Source organism: Dunckerocampus dactyliophorus, chromosome 13 (genome assembly GCF_027744805.1).
Source record: "Dunckerocampus dactyliophorus isolate RoL2022-P2 chromosome 13, RoL_Ddac_1.1, whole genome shotgun sequence".
Taxonomy (NCBI): Eukaryota; Metazoa; Chordata; class Actinopteri; order Syngnathiformes; family Syngnathidae; genus Dunckerocampus; species Dunckerocampus dactyliophorus.
Window position 1 is genome coordinate 13,308,686 of NC_072831.1, and position 19,614 is coordinate 13,328,299.

The 19,614-nt window shown below is 40.1% G+C and overlaps 1 protein-coding gene across 3 annotated transcripts in view; it reads left to right on the forward strand.

Annotated features, from left to right (window-relative positions):
• The window catches only part of lingo2b (leucine rich repeat and Ig domain containing 2b), a 57,222-nt gene that overhangs the window by 670 nt on the left and 36,938 nt on the right, over window positions 1–19,614 (forward strand). The window contains exon 1 of one of the 3 annotated variants that reach the window (XM_054797079.1): window positions 660–690. The exons of 1 other annotated variant lie outside the window; for it this stretch is intronic. The gene's annotated coding sequence lies outside the window, so the exon portion shown is untranslated. Of the gene's footprint in view, window positions 1–659; window positions 691–11,458; window positions 12,577–19,614 lie in introns of those variants that run through there. One more of the 3 variants, XM_054797080.1, reaches the window with a different exon arrangement.

The following is a 19,614-nucleotide window of genomic DNA, read 5'->3' on the forward strand; positions in this document are numbered from 1 at the left end:
GTGACAGGTGTTTCCCATGACGGCTGGACAACAAGGTGGTCCTTTAGACATACGAAGTTGGCTGTGTGCTGTGAGTCAAAGTGGCCCTGCAGCAGAGTAGCACTGTCCTTTTTATTGTAACCCCAGAAGAGTGGGCAAGGATCTAAAAGCCTTTGCTTTTTTTGCACACCTCTACGCTGACTTTAAGTAGGAGAAATAGGACTGAATTATAGATGAGTTATGTCCCAGCTGTGGGACACAGCCACTTTGTCCTGTCTTACTTCCACTGATAGTGGCATGGCTAAGGCAGTTCCGTGCCAAATAAATCTCTTTATGATGCACAGTAAAGTTGCTTAAATAAAAGAGACGTAGTCATCCTATTGTGTTTATACGTGTTTCCTTAGGTGGTTGAAATTTGAGACTTTGTGGCACATCAGGGCTTTGACAACCCCGCTGTCGCTAAGCGAGAAGGATGCTAATGGAGGAGAGTGAGGATGCAGGCATTACCGCTGCAAGACAGAGCAAAAGGGAGCATCACATGAGAGCGTGTGTGAGGCGTTTCCATAGAAACCTGACAGGGGTGTGTTTGGTCCCTGGAGATGGTGCGAAACCAGAGGGGAGTGAGGGAGAGATGAGAGGGGAAGAGAAAACTCTCCTTGTTAAGAAGGGGGCAGGGGGATGGGAAGGAGATGATGGAGGGAAGAAGAGCAGGTAGGAGCGTCTCCCTCATCCTATTGTTTGTTTTCTCGCCTCGCTGGCTTCGTCACCCTCTGCACGCAACCTTTTTTTCCCCCCACATTTCAAGCAACTTGTAGGGCTCGTCATGGTTATATTGAAGTCGGAACAGCACCAAGCCACTGTCATCCTTCAGTTCCATTCTTCAGTCTTCATTGTATTTGCTGCAACGTGTATGAAAAAAACACAACTTTATGACTGAACTAATGAGCTAACATCCCTGCCAGGAATCATCGCTCACAGCAGCTGGTGTCCTCTTGGTAGTTGTCCTGCTTTTTCAGATAAAATAAGTCAATGTGATGTGTTATTAATATAATGTGTGGAATTCAACAATGCGCCTGTCAACATGCGCTACGTTGCTACAGGTGATGTTTCTGACCAATCCAAAATCATCTAACCGAGTTGTAGGAAGAAATGATGAGTCAATTCAATTTGTGATTTTTCACGGTTGTAGGATGTAGCAACAAGTGTGATTACGTAACACCTGACTTGAACGCATAACTCCCATTTTCCAAAACGTTTCATCCTAAAGATACGATAATGTGAATGCAGGATAGATCAATACAGGTGGGTTACCTTCTAGGACTAAACATGCAATCAGCTATTTTATTTATGTTCCATGCAAAGGAACCCTTGTTAACGTGCTTTACAGTAATCCTTCGATCATTGTGGTTAACTGGTTCCCGGCCCGGTCATGATAAGTGAATGTCTGTGAAGTAAGATTCTTATGTATTATGGAATATTTTTGGAGTTAGAGCATAGAAATCCTGTTTTACGACCCTCTAAATACGTTTTTTAACATTATCAGATCCCTCTAGACAAATGAAATAACACCCCTGTAGTGGCTTTTATACTCATCCTACCCAATAAGAGCAAGTAAGCCATTTAAGACATACATGGTTAATGACTTGTGCTTGTGTGTGTTGCTATAAATGTGTTCCCATGGGGAGCTGAGTGCCAGGCAGACAGGGAGTGATGTTGGGGTTTAGAGTTAAATTTTAGCTTGGCAGTAACTGCAGCAACCTGTGTTTTTATGAGGGATTATTGTGCCTGCTGTGACATAATTCAAACCTGCAATAAAAGCCCTTTGCTCCGGCGATCAAGTCTCACCGAACATTGCAGTAACATTACTGACACCTAGTGACCAGTGTGGAATACTACATATCATTCACAGCATTTTTGAATGCATCTTCTGAATGCAGCACATTTATATTTAGTTCATTTAGCCATTTTTATGTTTGAAAATGCTTAATTTAGGCAAAAAATATGTAGATTTTGCTTCAATAGGCATGTTTTTGAATAAAAACAGGTCGTATTCAACAACAAAACAGCATTATTCGTGAAATTATATTTTTGAAAAATTGTGACAGAGTGAAGCCGCGAAATTCAAACTGCGAAGTGGCAAGGGACGACTGCAGTGGGCGTCAACTGGTTTGTCTGCGGCCCCCACCGTCACCCCTCAATGACAAGTGGCGACCCAAACTGTGGAAATTTAAATGAACTGTTTGTTTGCAGCGGCTGCCTGGGCAACCACCTTGTGGTGATGTAGCAAGCGAGTAGCACAGGCAAGAATGGTCATTACATTGTTTTGTTTTTTCATTCCCAACAAAAAAGACCCGTGACCCACTGAAAACGGCTCAGTCACGACCCACCACTTGAGAATCACCCCTCGAAAGTATCTAATGCATCAGCTATTTGAATAGTGGGATATTACACCAGCATTAAACTGCAATAAATTGTACAAAGAAGAAAACGATGATGGCAATGTTGTAGTTTTGTGTCTACTGTTTATTACAAGGGAAAAACATGCGGCTGTAAAATATGGATTATTTTAGTACCCTTCATCATGTCTGACAATTTCAAAACGTGTAAAACTGTACCGAAGTGAATTGTAGAACGATAAACTCATGTAGAAGAGACAGTTGGTAGAACCCAAGTGAAGGGAAGGAGTTGAATGGTTGACACATGCAAGCAAACAATAACAAGAGAGCGTGAACATATACAAGAAAGGAAAACGCAGACTGGCTGGCAGTAATTGTGTACACACAATAGTGCCTGACTGATGAGACGAGGTAAAATCAATACAAAGCAGACAACAAAGACAGGAAAAACATGATTGATCCAACCAGAATATGACACTGATAAACGAAACACATAGTTAATAGGCAATCAAAAGTCCAGACAGCCATGCTTTAACTATATTTCTTTTGTGTACATTTTACACTTTGGATCCTACAGATTTATTAGCAGGGCTTGGTTGGTTGGTTGTGATCATGGTGATGCTTTTAAGGAACATCACATGTTTACATTTGGTCAATTTAACATGTCCGAAAAGGAGTAGGATGAAGCAAAGCTTATTTAATCCCACCCCTTCTCCGTGACTACAGTGGATCCACGCACATTCGCAATTCAGCATTCATTTGATTTGGTTTCTCCAAAAATAGACATGTTTTTTTGTGTCTTTACAGTTCACTGATAATGTTTGTTGAACGTCTGCACTTTGGTTGGCGGTCCTTGAACGTACCAAAGTTGTGTGCTGTGAGACAGAAAAAAAAGTTTGTTTGGATACAGAAGCACTAGCTTCAACAGTCAATCCAGCCTCAAAACTTGCAGTGAGGTGAACACAACTATGTGTAAAAAAATCTACATTTTTATGGGCTTTTCAGTTTCTTGCGGTTTTTCACTATTTGCTGTTGGTCCCGGAATATAACCCCTGCGAAAAGCGAGGATCTACGGTACTGATAATTCATTTTTAACACGTTGACGCTTACAATAAAGTAATCCCTTGTTTATTACCCAATATAGTAGACAAAATCAGAGAAAATAAGAAATTGAAGACATAAATAAGACGTGTGTTGCAATAAATGTGTTCTGGACGTGTGGAGGACAGGAAGAGACGTCGGGCGTTCAGAGTTGAGGTTTAGCTTTGACGGCCGCAACAGTAGTTATTATTATGATTATTATGTTATTATTGTTCCTGTTATGAGATGATTCAAATCTGCAATATAAGCCTGTTCTGGCGATCAAGTCAGGTGCTTGTGTGTCTCACCAAACACTACAGTAACATTACTGACACGTAGTCACCAATGTAGAATACTACATTACTTCACGTCCTTGAATGCATCTTCACAATCTTCTTCCTTATATTTTTATTTTAGTTCATTAAGCCATTTTTACGCTTGCAAAGGCAAAGAATGTAAAAATGTGCTTAAATAATCATATTTGCTGTACTAATAATAGGCTGTACTCAACCACGAAACAGCATAATTTATAAATTCGTATATTTTTGAAAAGCCATGATAGAGTGAAGCCGCGAAATTCGGACTGTGACGTGGCGAGGAACGACGGTAATTCATATCGTGCGTATGTAGTCCCTAAAAATGCATTCTCTTCCTGTGTTTAAGTCTCAATTTTAATAGAGAGATAAAGGAATAAAGAATGTGTAGCAGTTTACTTATTTAGTGATGAAGGAAAATAGAAAATGAAAAAGAAAGCAATAATACATAAGTAGAATAAATAACTGTAAAGTCATAAATATTTACGAAATAAAGAGATCAATTCTGTAAATAATAAATACAGGAGTAAAGAACTGACAGAAACATTGTATAATGTATGAATATGTGTAGAATATAAATTAAGCAAGGTAATGCTCAATGCATGAAGTGTATTTTTTTTTGTTATCTATTAAATTAACCAAGAAAAAAACAAAACAACCCCAACACCAACCCAATCCCAGGTTTCTATTCGTAGAAATTTACACAAAACAATCGAGAAGACATACAAATACAATACTAAAAAGCCATTCATCCATCTCTTCACTTATCCTCACTAGGGTATGATGGAGCCTTTCCGTTCAATCGCAGGGCACATGTAGACAACAACCATACATACCTATGGACAATTGCCAATTAACCTAACATGCATGTTTTTGGAATGTGGGAGGAAGCCGGAGTACCCGCAAAACCCACACACGCACGGGGAGAACATGCAAACTCCACACAGAGATGCCCAATGGAGATTCAAACCCGAACTACTGACCGTGTGGCCAACATGTTAACCATTAGGCCAACCGTGGGGCCTTACAATACTAAAAATGATACTAATAATAGTAATAATGAAGTATATTGTTTGATTTTGTTGAAATTGGATTCTGCTGTTAGACGAGTAATTGGTCGTTTATTGCTGTATTGTTGCAAAGTGTGTTATATTTCCAATCCCAGATCTTCCTGTTCAGCAATCCTTTGTGTTGATTTTTATTGATGTGATTTCATTAGACAGTATCAGTATTTTGTGTACATCATCTGTGTATCTCACACATTTTGGAAATATCTATAAAACTATATCTATCTATATCTATCTATCTATATCTATCTGTCTGTAGAGATTGTTTAAAGTTGAGCAAAAAGGCAGGACAACACACGATACACACCTTGATCGTCATATTTGACAAATCTGTTGCGAATACAAGTCAAAAAGTTCAATTAGAATCTCAGAAAATTCCTCTGGAATTGTGACATCCAAACAAAAGCTACTCGAGATGCATTTATCTCCTGGGAAGGAGCCCGGAGAGGTGGCTGTGTTAGACGTTACAAAGCAGAAAGGGGGAAAAAATATCTATCTGAAATGGCATGACTTATTGGGTGGTTTTAAAAGCTTTCTGGGAGTATTTTCAAAATAGCCCCTAAAAACAGGTTTGGCCTGAGGTTTGTGACGCTCAGCGAGAATAGAAAAAAAGCAGCCAGGATGGCAGTCAGTGAAGCACAGTGGAGGAAGCAGTGAGGTTGAATAAAACACACAACCTCCCATTTGAAACACATGTTCGCATATGATATCATGGAAAAAGTCATTTATTTAGTCTGGGGTCAGCATAAAGTATTAACTGCATGGGCATATTTGTAGGTAACCCATAGACATATAACATACAGTAATAAAAGTATTAACTACCAGAATTAAATGAAAGGATTAAAAAAGAGAGAACAACTCCTTACTTTTATCCCTGTGGTTGTCACGGGAAGGGTGTTGCAAAGGAGGGAGAGACAAGCTTATTGGGAGGAGGAAATCTCAATAACGAAGCGACTGCACCACTGAGTAATCGCAGTCAATTTCAGAGTAAAAAATCCTTTTACATGTTCAAGAAAACCATCTTTATCCTTGATGATGGTCGCGGCGTTTGAGCAGCTTGGACCAGGCAAGCAACCAATGTTTATTTCTCCACTGAGCATTTTACGATGTCTAATTCAACTTTACTTTTCACTTTTTCTTTTCTTTTATGCGCTACCCCCAGAAGAGTCTGCTTCATGTTTGGGAGACGTAATGAAGGTTAAAGTTAAAAAATTAACCAAATTGAACAAAAGTGGCCTTGCCTTTTGGCAGTATAGCAAAGCGCCATTATGTACAGTGGAACCGTGATTAGCGTCACTAATCTGTTCCAGAAGGTCCGACTCTAACCAAAACTTACTCTAACTGAATTAATTTTTCCTTTACGAAATAATGTAAATCCAACCCCAAAAATGTTAACCCAAAACCTGTGATTGGCTGGCGACCAGTCCACAGCGTACCCCGCCTCTCGCCTGAAGTCGGGGATAGGCTCCGCCTACCACCGCGACCCTAATTAGGATAAGCCTCCTAGAAAATGGGTGGATGGGTTAACCCAAAACCCATTTTTATAGTTTTACAATTATAGTTTTACATGCAGAAACAAATTCAAAATGCATAGGAATCACGAATGAAAGGGAAAAATGACCAGTTAAGCTTACTTTTACCTTCATTGAAGACTCGATTGTTGACAAAGATCAACATGGTCACCACCTTCGTGTTTTGCTCAAAGTTATTTATTAAATTCAGTGATGTTTCTCACATCAAGTCTTTCCTTATTTTTGATCACAGCTGCAAAATAACCCAAAATGGAGCCAAAGAAAGTTGCAAGTGTCAGCATTTTGATAAAAAAAGTGGGAATGGGCGCGATCAAATCCAGCATCGGTACTGGATGCACAATTTACGTATCGTAATTTGCCGATACCACCTGCGGAGAAATCCAATCCAGCTGGTATCTTTGCTGGTGATTTGCCTGCTGCTTGTAAATGTAATGAAGAGTTGCTGTCGTGCTTTTGATGTTCAACTAACAGTGTGGGTCTATATAACTCCATAGATGTGCACCTCCAAAAAACGCTGCTCATTAGGACTGACGAGTGTAATGCAGACCCTCCCCTCAACCACTATCGCTTGGCTCGCCCACGATACTCAGCCAACAAGCCAAATAGATTTGTAGTTAGCCCGGCCCCGACGAAGATCCACAAATATATATTTGGGGCGGGGGGGGCGGGGGGGCCGAGACTAGAGATCTTGGGCTCCAAAAGGTTGGTGACCACTACACTACAGTTTCTTACTACTGACTATGTATACATTTGCAAAATGAAGAGGATATTTCTTTGTTGCTGTTGCTGTCGCACTGCCGAAAATATCATGCAACAAGTGTGTTTAGATGTTATTGTAGATGCATTTTTAGTCTGACAGAGAAGACGAGGCTAGTCTGCGGGCCTCTTTTGCCGGAGTGTGATTAGCATTGCAGATGTAGGTTTCTGTAGGCGTTCGTTTCAACAAACTCAAGGTTCCCCCATCTCCAGTGCATGATTAAAATGTATCGGTGGTGCGTGGGAATTTCACAAGAGCACAGTGACGCTCCAGCGCTCTGAAAGACTATTTTTTGCTCAGGTATTCTGCACATACTCTCTTTTCTCTTTGTCACACACACAAGGTCTCGTCCCACAGGAGAAGTTCATGTGTTGAATGCCCAAAAAAATCTGCCAAAAGCAATTCATTTTAAGCAGATATTTAGTAGTGCAGTTTTATGCGGGACTGCTGGAAATGGCCATGTGTTCCCTTCAAACAAAGGAAGAGACTTATTATCCCTTTTGGCTGCAAGGAAACAAATGCGTAATTGAAACATAACCATTATAACGCCTATAATCATCATTACCCTCATAATCATATCATTACTATGATGTTTCCTAGCAACTAACTATCAATCACATTATTCTAATGTAGAACCATTTAGTGAAAATCTATACAATTCAACTGGAGTGATAACTATGTAATCCAACTCAAATGTTACATATTCCAAATAATGCACATTTAAATCCTCCCACACATAAACACTATTGATCAGTTTTACTATAAATAGGGGATCAATCAAACTCTGCATCATATTCGCTGCTGAAGACGTCAGTCAGGATGTAATGGTTAATGAAGGTTTCCGTCCCATTTATCAGAAAATCAATAAGCTACATTGGTGTCAATGTCCACAGGCACACTCAGACACCGTTTCCTGTCCACATCTGCCTTGTTATTGTTATTGCTCAGATTAGAATGCTGGAGGTGTTAAGAGCACATGCACATGCACATGCACATTATTAATTAGCTACGTCCGATATTGGCTTTTTTGCCGATAACCGATAACTCTCGATTTCCAATTCCGATATCAACCAATACCAATACTGATATGTGTAACATCACATATCTCCTGTTGTGGAAGGACTGGACTGGACAGGACTGGACTTATTACTGAACAATGGTGGCACACTGCTTTCATCTTATCCACTTGTCTTTGTCCGGTTACGTATTTCATCAGGAAGGCCAAGTGTTCCAAAGCAGGAGACTTTAACGATGGAAGGTTTTTGTGTTCTCGCTTTTCCCTTCGTTTTGTAGTTGTATTTGCTACACAATAAACACCCACCCACTCATCAGTTTATGTCTGCCTTTTGCACCTAATTTCTGTAGTAGAAAGACTGAATGGGGAAACAGTAATTGGTATGGATGTTGGTAGTGATGAAGCAGTACTATATAGTTTCAGCATAACAGAGGAGAAAAAGAGAACTCTTGTTAGCTGAAGGCCAAGTTTGATGCTTCTGTGGTCATTCATTAGTGTAGATGCTCCCAGTCTTACCCTTGGTGTTATCTTGTCAACATCCCACCATACCTGTGCCTGTTCCTGGGTTTTAGCTTCTTTGTGTGCTCCTTATCCAAGCTGGCAAGATGAGATGCTTGATAACCTGTGAATCTGCTTCCTGTCTCCTGTGCCATCTATGCACTGGGGACTATTTGATGGACTCTCATCTTGTTTCAGATTAGCTCTGATTTGAACACCTCAAAGGCGAAAAATGTAATATTCACACCACACTTGTCCCCTTCTGAGCTGTCTTAAACAGAGGCAAGAGGCAGGGTCCACCCTGGACTGCAAGGTCGCCAGTCAATTGCAGGCAATGTTTAAAGGAAGACTAAAGGAAGCTCACTTTCCGTTGTGCAGTTTGTTCTTCATTTTTTGTTAGAATTGTTGAGGTGTTTTAACCATACTGTTACTGACCTCTCTATCGGTCGTGCACTTGCTTTAAATGTTTCAGACATGCTCGTTTCAGACAAGGTGCATTCAGGAACATCGCATGTTTATGCTTTTACAAATCGTACGTAAGAGCTAGGGCGCTCTTTCTTTGGCACGGGCCAATCACAAGCTATCAGTGCACTCACAACAAGCTTGTCAACCCATTGGAAATCGCAGGAGGTCATTTTATCTAACAATATAACAGTCTGACTCAAGGTGCTATCTTACCTTGAACACTAAACTCATCACACAGCAACTTAACACCCAAAAGGTATACCTATAAAGGTATACAGACATGTACCAATACGAGTTTAAAATTAAAAGAAACAACTCTTTTAAACTTTTGCCATGATTCATTGTGTCTGAGCAACACATCCATTGGGGCGCTGCAATGATGTCAGCCTCCCTCTGGGCTTCTCTCGTGCCCTCTGGTGGACAAAGCAGGCATAGCAGTGCCATCCACCATTTTCTATGCTGCTTGTCCTCCAATGAAACTTTGCTCAAATGAAATGTATTATGGGAAAACTTTTTTAAAAATTAATTTGCATTGGTACTTGCATTGGTACATGTTTGTATGTTTATTCAGTATATCTTTTGAGTGTTAAGTTGCAGTTTGAGGAGCTTAGTGTTTGTGAGTCAGACTGTTATTGAGTAATGACTTCCTGCAATTTCCAATGTGACAAGCTCGTTGTGAGTTTTTTCATAGCTCATGATTGGCTCCTGTCAAATAAAGAGCTCACTGACTCATGTGCCATTTTGTGACGTGGACAAGTCATATATCCCACTTCTTGGGGGGGCTGGAGTGGGTGGAGTGTTTTGGGTATCCTTCCACAAGCTTCTCACAATAGTTTTTTGGAGTTGTGGCCCATTCCTCCTGACAGAACTGGCGTAGTCGAGTTTGTAGGCCGTCTCGCTCGCACACGCCTTTTCAAATCTGTCCACAACTTATCAATAGGATTGATATCTGGGCTTTTTGATTGCCACTCCAAAACATTGACTTTGTTGTCCTTAAGCCACTATTTTGGTGGTATGCGTAGGGTCATTGTCCATTTGGAAGACCCGTTTATCACCAAGATTTAACTTCCTGGCTGATGGCTTGAGATGTTGCTTCAATATTTCCACGTAATGTTCTTTCTACATAATGCCATCCATTTTATCAAGTGCACCAGTTTGTCCTGCAGCAAAACATCCCCACAACGTGATACTGCCACCCCCACACTTCACAGTTGGGATGGCGTTTACACGCGTGCTCCTTTTTCCTCCAAATGTAACGATGGTCATTATGGCCAAACAGTCCCACTTTCGTTCTATCAGACTACAGGACATGCCCCAAAAATTAGGGTCTTTGTCCCTATGTACGATTGCAAACTGTAAGCTGACCTATTTTATGTTGCTTTGGATTAATGGTTTCTTCTTGGTAGAGTGGCCTTTTAACCCTTGTCGGTGCAAGACTCTTTGACTGTTGATCATGACACACCCTTACCAACTTCACCCATCATCTTCACAAGGGTTTTGGGATTGATTTGCACATTTTTCACCAAAACATGTTCATCTCTGAGGCACAGAACATGTCCTCTGCCTGTGCGGTACGATGGCTGGACATTCCCATGTTGTTTCTACTTGCAGATAGCTCTTTGAACGGGTGAATGTGGCACCTTGAAGCATCTGAAAATTGCAGCAAAATTGCACAGGATAAACCAGACTTGTGGAGCTCCACAATTCTTTTCCTGATATCTTAGCTGATGTTCTTTTTATTTTCACATAATGCCAAACAAGGAAACGGTGTGTTTGAGGCGTGGCCTTAAAATACAGGCACAGATATGCCTTCAATTAACTCAAATCTTGTCAGTTAACCTAACAGAAGCTTCCGAAAATATGTTGAAAGACACACTATAGTTATCTTTATGTATGTAAACTTTTGACTTTGAAGAAAGTCAAAAAAAAGAATGATTTATGGTAATGCAACTGACCTAAAACGTGATAGGTTTAGTCTGATTTGATTTCAGATAATGAAAAATAGTAAAAAAAAATATTTGTGTTTTTACATGGAATATATAAACTTCTGGTTTCAACTGCACGTATTGTTTTTTTTTGGCTTCTGACTTAATTCACAGATTGTGTGTGTTTCCTCATTGTTTCTGACTAAACTTAGTAATACTCGAGCAAAAAGAACAAGGTGGCACATTATTTTTAAATTATCTCAGAGAATGCTGACTCAGCAGGGGATTATTGCGTCCTGTGCAATTAAAGCATTAGTAAGGGGCACACCGATTTCCTTTGTTCACGCCATAATTAAACAAGACTAAGCACAATACACTAAAGAACATTGTGCAAATCTGCGACAGTCCATTAAGTCTTTGCTTCACCGCTAGAAGGGGTAAAAAAAATCTTGTATAATGTTTAGTCTATTTCTGTTCACAGAACACCTGAAAAAGCATGATTGTAATCTATTGTTATAGCATTTGTTGTGTTTGCAACTACATTGGTGTGAAAAAGTGTTGGCCCCCTTCCTGATGATTTATTGCATGTTTGTCGCACATACAAGTTTCAGATCATCAAACAAATTTAAATATTTGTCAATGACAACACAGTGAACATAAAATGTAACATAAATGGGCCACCCCTAGCAGCAACAACTGCAATCAAGCGTTTGCGATAACTTGCAATGAGTCTCTTACAGCGCTGTGGAGGAATTTTGGCCCACTCATCTTTGCAGAATTGTTGTAATTCAGCCACATTTCCAGCACGAAGCGCGTTTTTAAGGTCATGCTACAGCATCTCAATAGGATTCAGGTCAGGACTTTGAACTTTGAGTCATTTTGGTTGGCCGGTCACTCCTGGGACGGTTCACCACTGTTCCATGTGTTTGCCATTTGTGGATAATGGCTCTCACTGTGGTTCGCTGGGGTCCCAAAGCTTTAGAAATTTCTTTTTAACCTTTTCCAGACTGATAGGTCTCAATTCATCTCAATTATGTTTTAACAGGGGGGGCAATCACTTTTTCACACATGATGTCATTGACTAATATTTAAATTTGTTTGATGATCTAAAATATTTATGTGTGACAAACAAAGACTAAGAAATCAGGAAGGGGGCAAACACTTTTTCACACCACCGTAAGTAAAAAAATGAAAACATCGACATGGACACATGGACATCGAGTTGACAGTCCAGGGCTTTTAGCTCGATGGCCAGTGCTTTTGACTGTCATTCTGCGGAAGCATGCCTTGCCAGCTTAGTATAAAACAGTATTGTTTTGCATGTTTGCATTAGTGTGTAAGCGTCTATTTCAGGGGTCACCAACCCATCGATTGCGAGCCATTAGTGGCGGTCGATTGCGAGAATATTAGAAAATAAATGTATTACTTCCTTTCCCTCCCGCAGAGTGACCAACAGTCACACATTTTGACCACTGAACACGCCCGTACGCCTCGCCGCCCTCCAGGCACGCAACCCGGATGCAGAAAGTTTTCATTGGGGTGGCCAAGGTGAGACCATTACTCACATAGGTCTACCTATCATAACTGTAACCAGTTCTTCAAACACAATGCATTAAAATGTTGAAGAAAATGGTCTCCTAATTACAAAAGCACCCATATAATGTTTCCAAAAATAACAGGATCTTTGTGGTGTTAACAGAAAGTGTGACATAAACAAGAAGGCGTTTTTGATATGATGCTTGTTTAGCTGCCAGCCCGCTCCTCCTGACCCGCGTTATTATTCTTGATTGCTGTTTGCTTTAACATCAACTACCGCTTCTCCAGCGTTTGGCCCATATTCTATCATTAGCTTTCATCATCGCTTTCTCTTGTTTGCGCTCTTGCTGCCGCCCACCGTCATAGACTTCTGCAAAGGAACACCAGACGTAATGGAAAATGCAAAAAAATTCATAGCACTTTAAAGTAATGTTCATTTTACATGGCTACGTGGAAGCAAACGTGCTTCAAAGACTGATGGATGAATTAGACTTGTAAGTTTAATAAACCCAACTTAGAGAATGCAAAGGGAAGGAGGTGGCACACCCCCCAAGAAAAAAAGAAACAAATGCTTGTGTATTTAATATTATGTGTAGTGATTATGTGTAATGTAGTCTGCTGTGCAGCCACATCTATTCATTTCTCAAGTCCTTATACAATCATTATGTCAGTTGTATATCTTTTCATTATTTAATTAAGGCACTGGTTGCCATCAGCTGTATGCTGTACCTATTTATTACTGTACAATGTTTCTGTCGTCTATACTCCTTTATTTATGTATTCTTTACTGCTACTGTAAATAAGCTTTCTACAAGCACTGTTAACTTATTTACTTTATCATTTTCTTTCACTATTAGAAACGTGTTAATTTGGTACATGTTAAACACAGGAAGTGAACAAACTGTTACAATTGGTGTAAGCCAGTGGTTGGACCCCAATGCAGAGAAGACAAAAAGCAAGGTGTAGTGGAAAAGTTGAATACAAAAGTCATACTCCAACGGAGTAGGAAAAAACATACAACACAAATGCACAGAAACGTCTTAGTCACATTTTTTTTTTTTTTTATTGACTGAAAAACATTTGCGTTCTTCCCTTTTATCTGTATCTGAAGTACATGCGCCCTATTTTTCTCCAGGAAAAGTTCCAGTACTTTGTTGTGAAAGTCTTATCACCCCCTGGTGAGCTGGGATATATAATCCTTCATCTTGGCAGTCAAATTCATTCGGCACCTCTGGCATAAACATATCTTGCATTTGACATGCTCTCCAGCTGGTGCTGTCAAAAAAGGTGGATTTTTCCTCTCTATGGAAGGACAGCAGTGACAAGCACCTTCCGGCTCGTGCACACCCCCACCCGTCAGGATGACACAAGTACTGTATGTGCCTCCCGTATGACATTTCTGTATATTTTATTTACCGATTTGCAAGAATAATGATGTCACGCTTACATTAAAGACATTATGCATTATGACAGCGCTGCAGAAAGTCATGGTTTATAATGTTTCTGCAACATTATGTTATTGGCAACATGCTGACAAACAGAAACTGTTCAGTGCGTACTCAGAAGGTAGGCAGGGCCACAGAGTAGTGATGCCTACGGAGCAAAACAGAAATGAAACTACAAAAGAAGAGACTGAAACAGGAAATCATAATGAAAACAAGTTATACCAGGCCCAAAGTCCAACTTGTCACGCGGAATGTGAAACAAATATTTCATATTTTGTTACTATTCTTTTTTTTTTTCATCATGCCTGCCTCCACTGACCGCACATCACTGGAGAACAGCACGGTACACATCAGACTTACACACTACATAGAGTAAAAGCAGCACGAATCACAGTGATTTGTTGACATTGTATGCATCATAATACAAACGAGTCCTCCTGCTGCACTTGTGACTCAAGGAAGGGGAGTTGCACATTTTAGCACCCAGGATGGCGTTGCTGGAATGTTGAGCACAAAGTGCAGGTACAAACAGGTTGTTCGAGAGATGAACAGCGCTCCCAGGGAACAGCTGCTACACTAAACTAAGCGCCGTGCGATGCCGTCGGCCCCGTGAGCTGCAGCCTTAATGCACTCAACCTTTGTACATTATAAAGCCCTCCAAAGAACACAATAAAAGCAGAAGCGTAGTGCCTGGCCAGTGTGTTTGCTGTTGTGGAGCCACTGAGCCATCCCTTTGTGTGAACACGACATCCCTATGTGCGAGCACACTTCTTGCTGAGGGGCAACACAGCTGCTTGCTCCCACATCACAAAAACATGCATCTTAGGCGAGTTGGACACTCTAAATCGTGTAGTGTGATTGTGAGTGTTTGTATGTGTCGGGTGATTGACTGGTGACTGGCGTACTCTGCCTCTTGCCCGTAGTCGGTCGGGACAGGCTACAGGTCACCTGTGACCCCTAATGAGGACAGGCAATATAGAAACTGAATGGATAGTCCAGATATTGGTTGAATGGGATTATATGGTTGATGTAGCCATGCACTGATGCCATTCCACACGGTGTCCCTAAAGTCCGGACACAAGGGTAAGGTTTTGTGTTGTTGCATCGAGGTCACGTGACTCTTTCAAAGCAGAGTAACCTTCGCATCACAAAGGTTGGAAATCATACTGAAGATTGTATTTGTTAATATTCCAGTTGAATAAAACGTAGTTGAAAATGTCATTTCCGGAAAAGATGCTTTTTCGTCTGTGTCCAGACTTTAGGGGGTTGATTAGGGGCGTCCAAACCTTTTTCATTAAGGGCTGCAAATGTGTGGATTTTTGTTTTTTGTCAAATTGTTTTTTTTTCTCTGTTTTTTCCACAGAAACCACATCCCATAATTTCTAAGTATATAATACAGGTAAATGTACCACCGTGAGAAAAGTCCAACATTTTACGTCTTTATGTCTTTACACTTCACTGATAGTATTTTTTGTCAGATTTTGCACTTTGTTCGGCGGTCCTTCACCATAGTTGTGTGTTTCCGAGTCACCTATTCATGAATCATCTTACATTACCATTGATTAGTGGTGAGTACCTACACATTTAAGTGTACTTTAAATGTGTTTAATAAGTAAACAGTGGCAGTTGAAGAGAGAAGGGGAGGGTTCTGGAGCTGAATCTAATATAATCATTACAATGGTCACTTTTATTGCAAAAGGCATTCCGAAATTGGAGGAGAACGTCAACTTTAAGCCAGCGGGATAGTTTGGAGGGGTTCGAGTGAGCCGTGTGTCAAAAATACATGGTTACACATGGTTTTCACCATTTGCTGGTGGTCCCTGGGCATAACCCCCAGGAAAATATACATATTGATGTTATGGTTACACCTGTGGTGGAGGAACAAATGTAATTTCACAAATGCATGTATACGTGCATACTGCCTGGGTGTCTGTGTCTAACTACCTAACCAACGGAATGCTCACTGCTGCATATAGCAGATGTGCACAGGAGGGAAACCAACAGCACACTAACCAAGACATCTGGCTTTGAGTTCAGACAATTCAAGGAGCGCTTTATAAGATTACATAAGTTAGTGGCTCTGTCCACTGAAACGCGGTCAGCTGTTATATTCTGTAGTTTCTCGGTTGGCCTTCCTGTGACTTTCCAGCAGGAATATCCCTACAGATGTGTTCAGCACATCAAAAAGTCAGCTGACAGCCCCAAATACCTTGTCATCAATAATTTGCGCTTGCTATTGTGAGTGTGCAAGGCACGTATTCACTGTGTAAAGCACTCAGAGAAAAGGACAACAAAGAAGCAAGAGCAATGTTTTTTTTTTTCCCAGTGTTATTCAATTGCAATCATGTGAGCATGGTTGCTTGTGATGCTATCCCAGCTGACCGTGGGCCAAATGCAGACTACGCCCTGGACTGGTTGCCAGTCAATCACAGGGCACATGTAGACTAACAACCATTATAAAATAAAATATAATAAAATGCATTCTATTCTATTCTATTCTTCTAATGTGTTCTGTTCCCAATCTACATGAAGGACAACAATAAGCCTGTTACGAATGTTTGCTCCCTTAACCACACTCGTTCGACAAACACGCTTTCTGTTTAGGTTGGCTTGAGCGGTGGCTTCCGTTACCATGGCAACTGCACTGCTTTCTTTTGCTATCTTCTTTTCCTCACCAACAAATACATTGAAAACGAGTCAGTGTGAAACAAATATCATTAGGCAACATTCTCCTTTGTGATGGAAAACCTGATGCCAATAACAGCACCAATGAAGACACGTGTACTTCAAAACAAATCGAAGGCCAAAAACAACTCCCAAGTATGTACATTTCTCGACTCATGAATTAATATGATGTTTTTATGAAGTGAATCCATGTACTGTTAACAAACACAAGTAGTAGAAGATATAACATGACAATTAGGGATCAGTACAGTAGATCAGTACAGACCAATACAGTAGATCCTGAGTTTATGTTCCGGGACCACGTTGACGTTCTCCTCCAATTTCAGAACCCACCCTTTCTCTCTTCAATTGCCATTGTTCGCTCGTGACACAATCCCGGTTTAAACCCTAAATATGCCTACACACTTCCATCCATCCATCCATTTTCTATACCGCTCGCCTACACACTTATTAAACATATTTAAAACATAACATGAATAGGTACTCACCACTAATGAATGATAATCTAAGATGATTGATAGAATAGATTGTATTGGAGTCACATCGTATGGTGCATTCAAGGACCGCCGAACAAAGTGCGAAATCTCAACGCTTGACGAAAAACATTATCAGTAAACCATAAAGACACAAACATGTACAAATTGTGGGCTTTTTTTTAACAGTGTTTCCTGTGCATTTGACCTGTGTTATCATGTATTTATAAATTATTAGTGTTATAGGGTGAAAGAGATGTGTTTCTGTGGATAAAAATATAAATATGGTTGAAAATATTTGTAGAGAAAAATAAATAAATAAAAGAATTTCTCCAAAAATCCCTAAACACACACAAGGCTGGACTTTTTTTTTTACCGTATTATGTGTTATTGCACTACAAATTTGAAGTGAGCTGTTCTGTATTTATTTATTTATTTATTTATTTATTCTTATGCTATTTTCTTATTTTTGTTATCTTGCTTTGTTTGTTTTATTTTTAAGTTTGTGACATTTTTGCAGAGCTGCTGGAAATGTGAATTTCTCTTGGAGATGAATAAAGTATCGAGCTATCTATCTGAATAGTAGGGGTGTCACAAGATCTCGCAAGATTAAAACGTCACAAGATTTCTCATTCAGAAAAAACCTGTCTCGTGGGCACTCGGCCTGGGACGTTCATTAATTCATGAATTAATCACACAATAAATAAAAATGAACTACATCATTTTGCCAGTCTTAATACATTGCCATGTGCATGTGTGTCTGTTTTCCCCGTCTCTTGCCTCCAAACAGGTAGGAAGAGAGTTCACTCCGTGAATTCATTTCAGCACCTTGAGGCGTTTCTTCAGTAGAACAACGGCATGAACGGAGTGAGCCCAGTCTTACAGTCTCTTTGTCTCGGTGATGGCCGCTAGCATACACGCAGTGCAGAAGAGTGTAACGTAGTATAAATTTAATTAACTCTTTCAATACCAAAGACGTATTTATACAATTTTGTAATCTGAACACCTGATCCCAAAGACGTATTTATACCTCTTTTACGTGTTTTTTCGCGAGAGGCAAAAAGAGGTGATGACGAAACTGCAACCTAAAGGATGTCACTTTTACAGCAGTTTTGAGCCGTAAAAACGGCCACAAGATGGCAGAAGTGCATTTGATAAGAGCTCGGCGTGTGACTTTGAATGGAATAAACGTACATGACGGCGAGGAGGAAGTGGAAGAATGTAGAGGAGTCTAGCGTGCAGAAGGTTACGCATTGTAGGGAAATTTGAACGCATGCACACACATAGTTCAGTTCCAAATGTGAAAATGGTAAACAGTTCATGGTGTTATTAAAGTTATTTTGATGTAAACAACCCTTTTTTGTGTTGTTTATGTTGTGCTATAGTTGCTTAGATATTTGAGCTGTCACAAAAGCAAACAATTTGTATCAAAGTTATGCCTGAACTGTATCTTCACAAAAAGCTGGTTTTCTCCCTTTTTTAGTCGGAAGCTATTTTCCTGAAACTGACCTATGTCCTACTTCAGATTACTAAAGAACGGAAAAAGGTAGAATGAAACTTTCTTTTCTGATGAAAGACATGAGTCTAATCTTTCTTTAGGTTCCATGTTTATGTAGTCATAGAACACAATATTCTGTGTGCCTTGAAAGATCCGTCAAAATCATCTAAAATGGCCGGTAGTGAACGGGTGGTCTTTTGAAAAATGACTGGGACTGAATGAGTTAACAGAATGCAAGTTATTGTGATATTTTTAAAAATGTTTTTTCATTGCACTTTTCTTAAAAAAGTAAAAGTAAAATCTCGTCTTGTCCTCGCAGACCCAATATCGTCTATCATCTCATCTCTCATCTCGCGTGACACCTCCACTGAATCGTGGACATGCAGGGATCCACTCTACTGCAATGTTACACATCAGATACCAATACCAATTTGATGCTGATATCAACCTTCTTTTTTTCCATTCTTGTTATAGTCATAGATTTAATGGCCCCCAACATCTTCTGCTGGCAAAAACAAACATTAGAACACAGAAAACAAAGAAAAACGGGTCCAAGGAGATTTCGTGAAAGAATCATAATGAGCGTCATAGTAAAGAACAATAAAATGGAGAAACAACCAAGTTCAAGAAGATCCCGTTTGTCACCTACACCACAAAACAGACATGAATTGTTTTTCTTTAATATATTAGCATATCTTGAGCCACAATGGATTCATATCCATGTTTAATGAACTAAAATGTGAATAATATCAGCGTGTCGCCACACACCCAGATTTTCTGAATGCGGAGTCTGTTGGCCTTGGTGATCTGTGCACAACATATTGTATAAGAACGGATGGAACACAGCGACAAATCAACAAGGGACTCTGTTGCATGTCCCTAACCTTCCAAGCGTGCAAGCATTCTTACTCACTGTGTTTGTCGGCTGCTTTTGGGATTAATTAGCAGC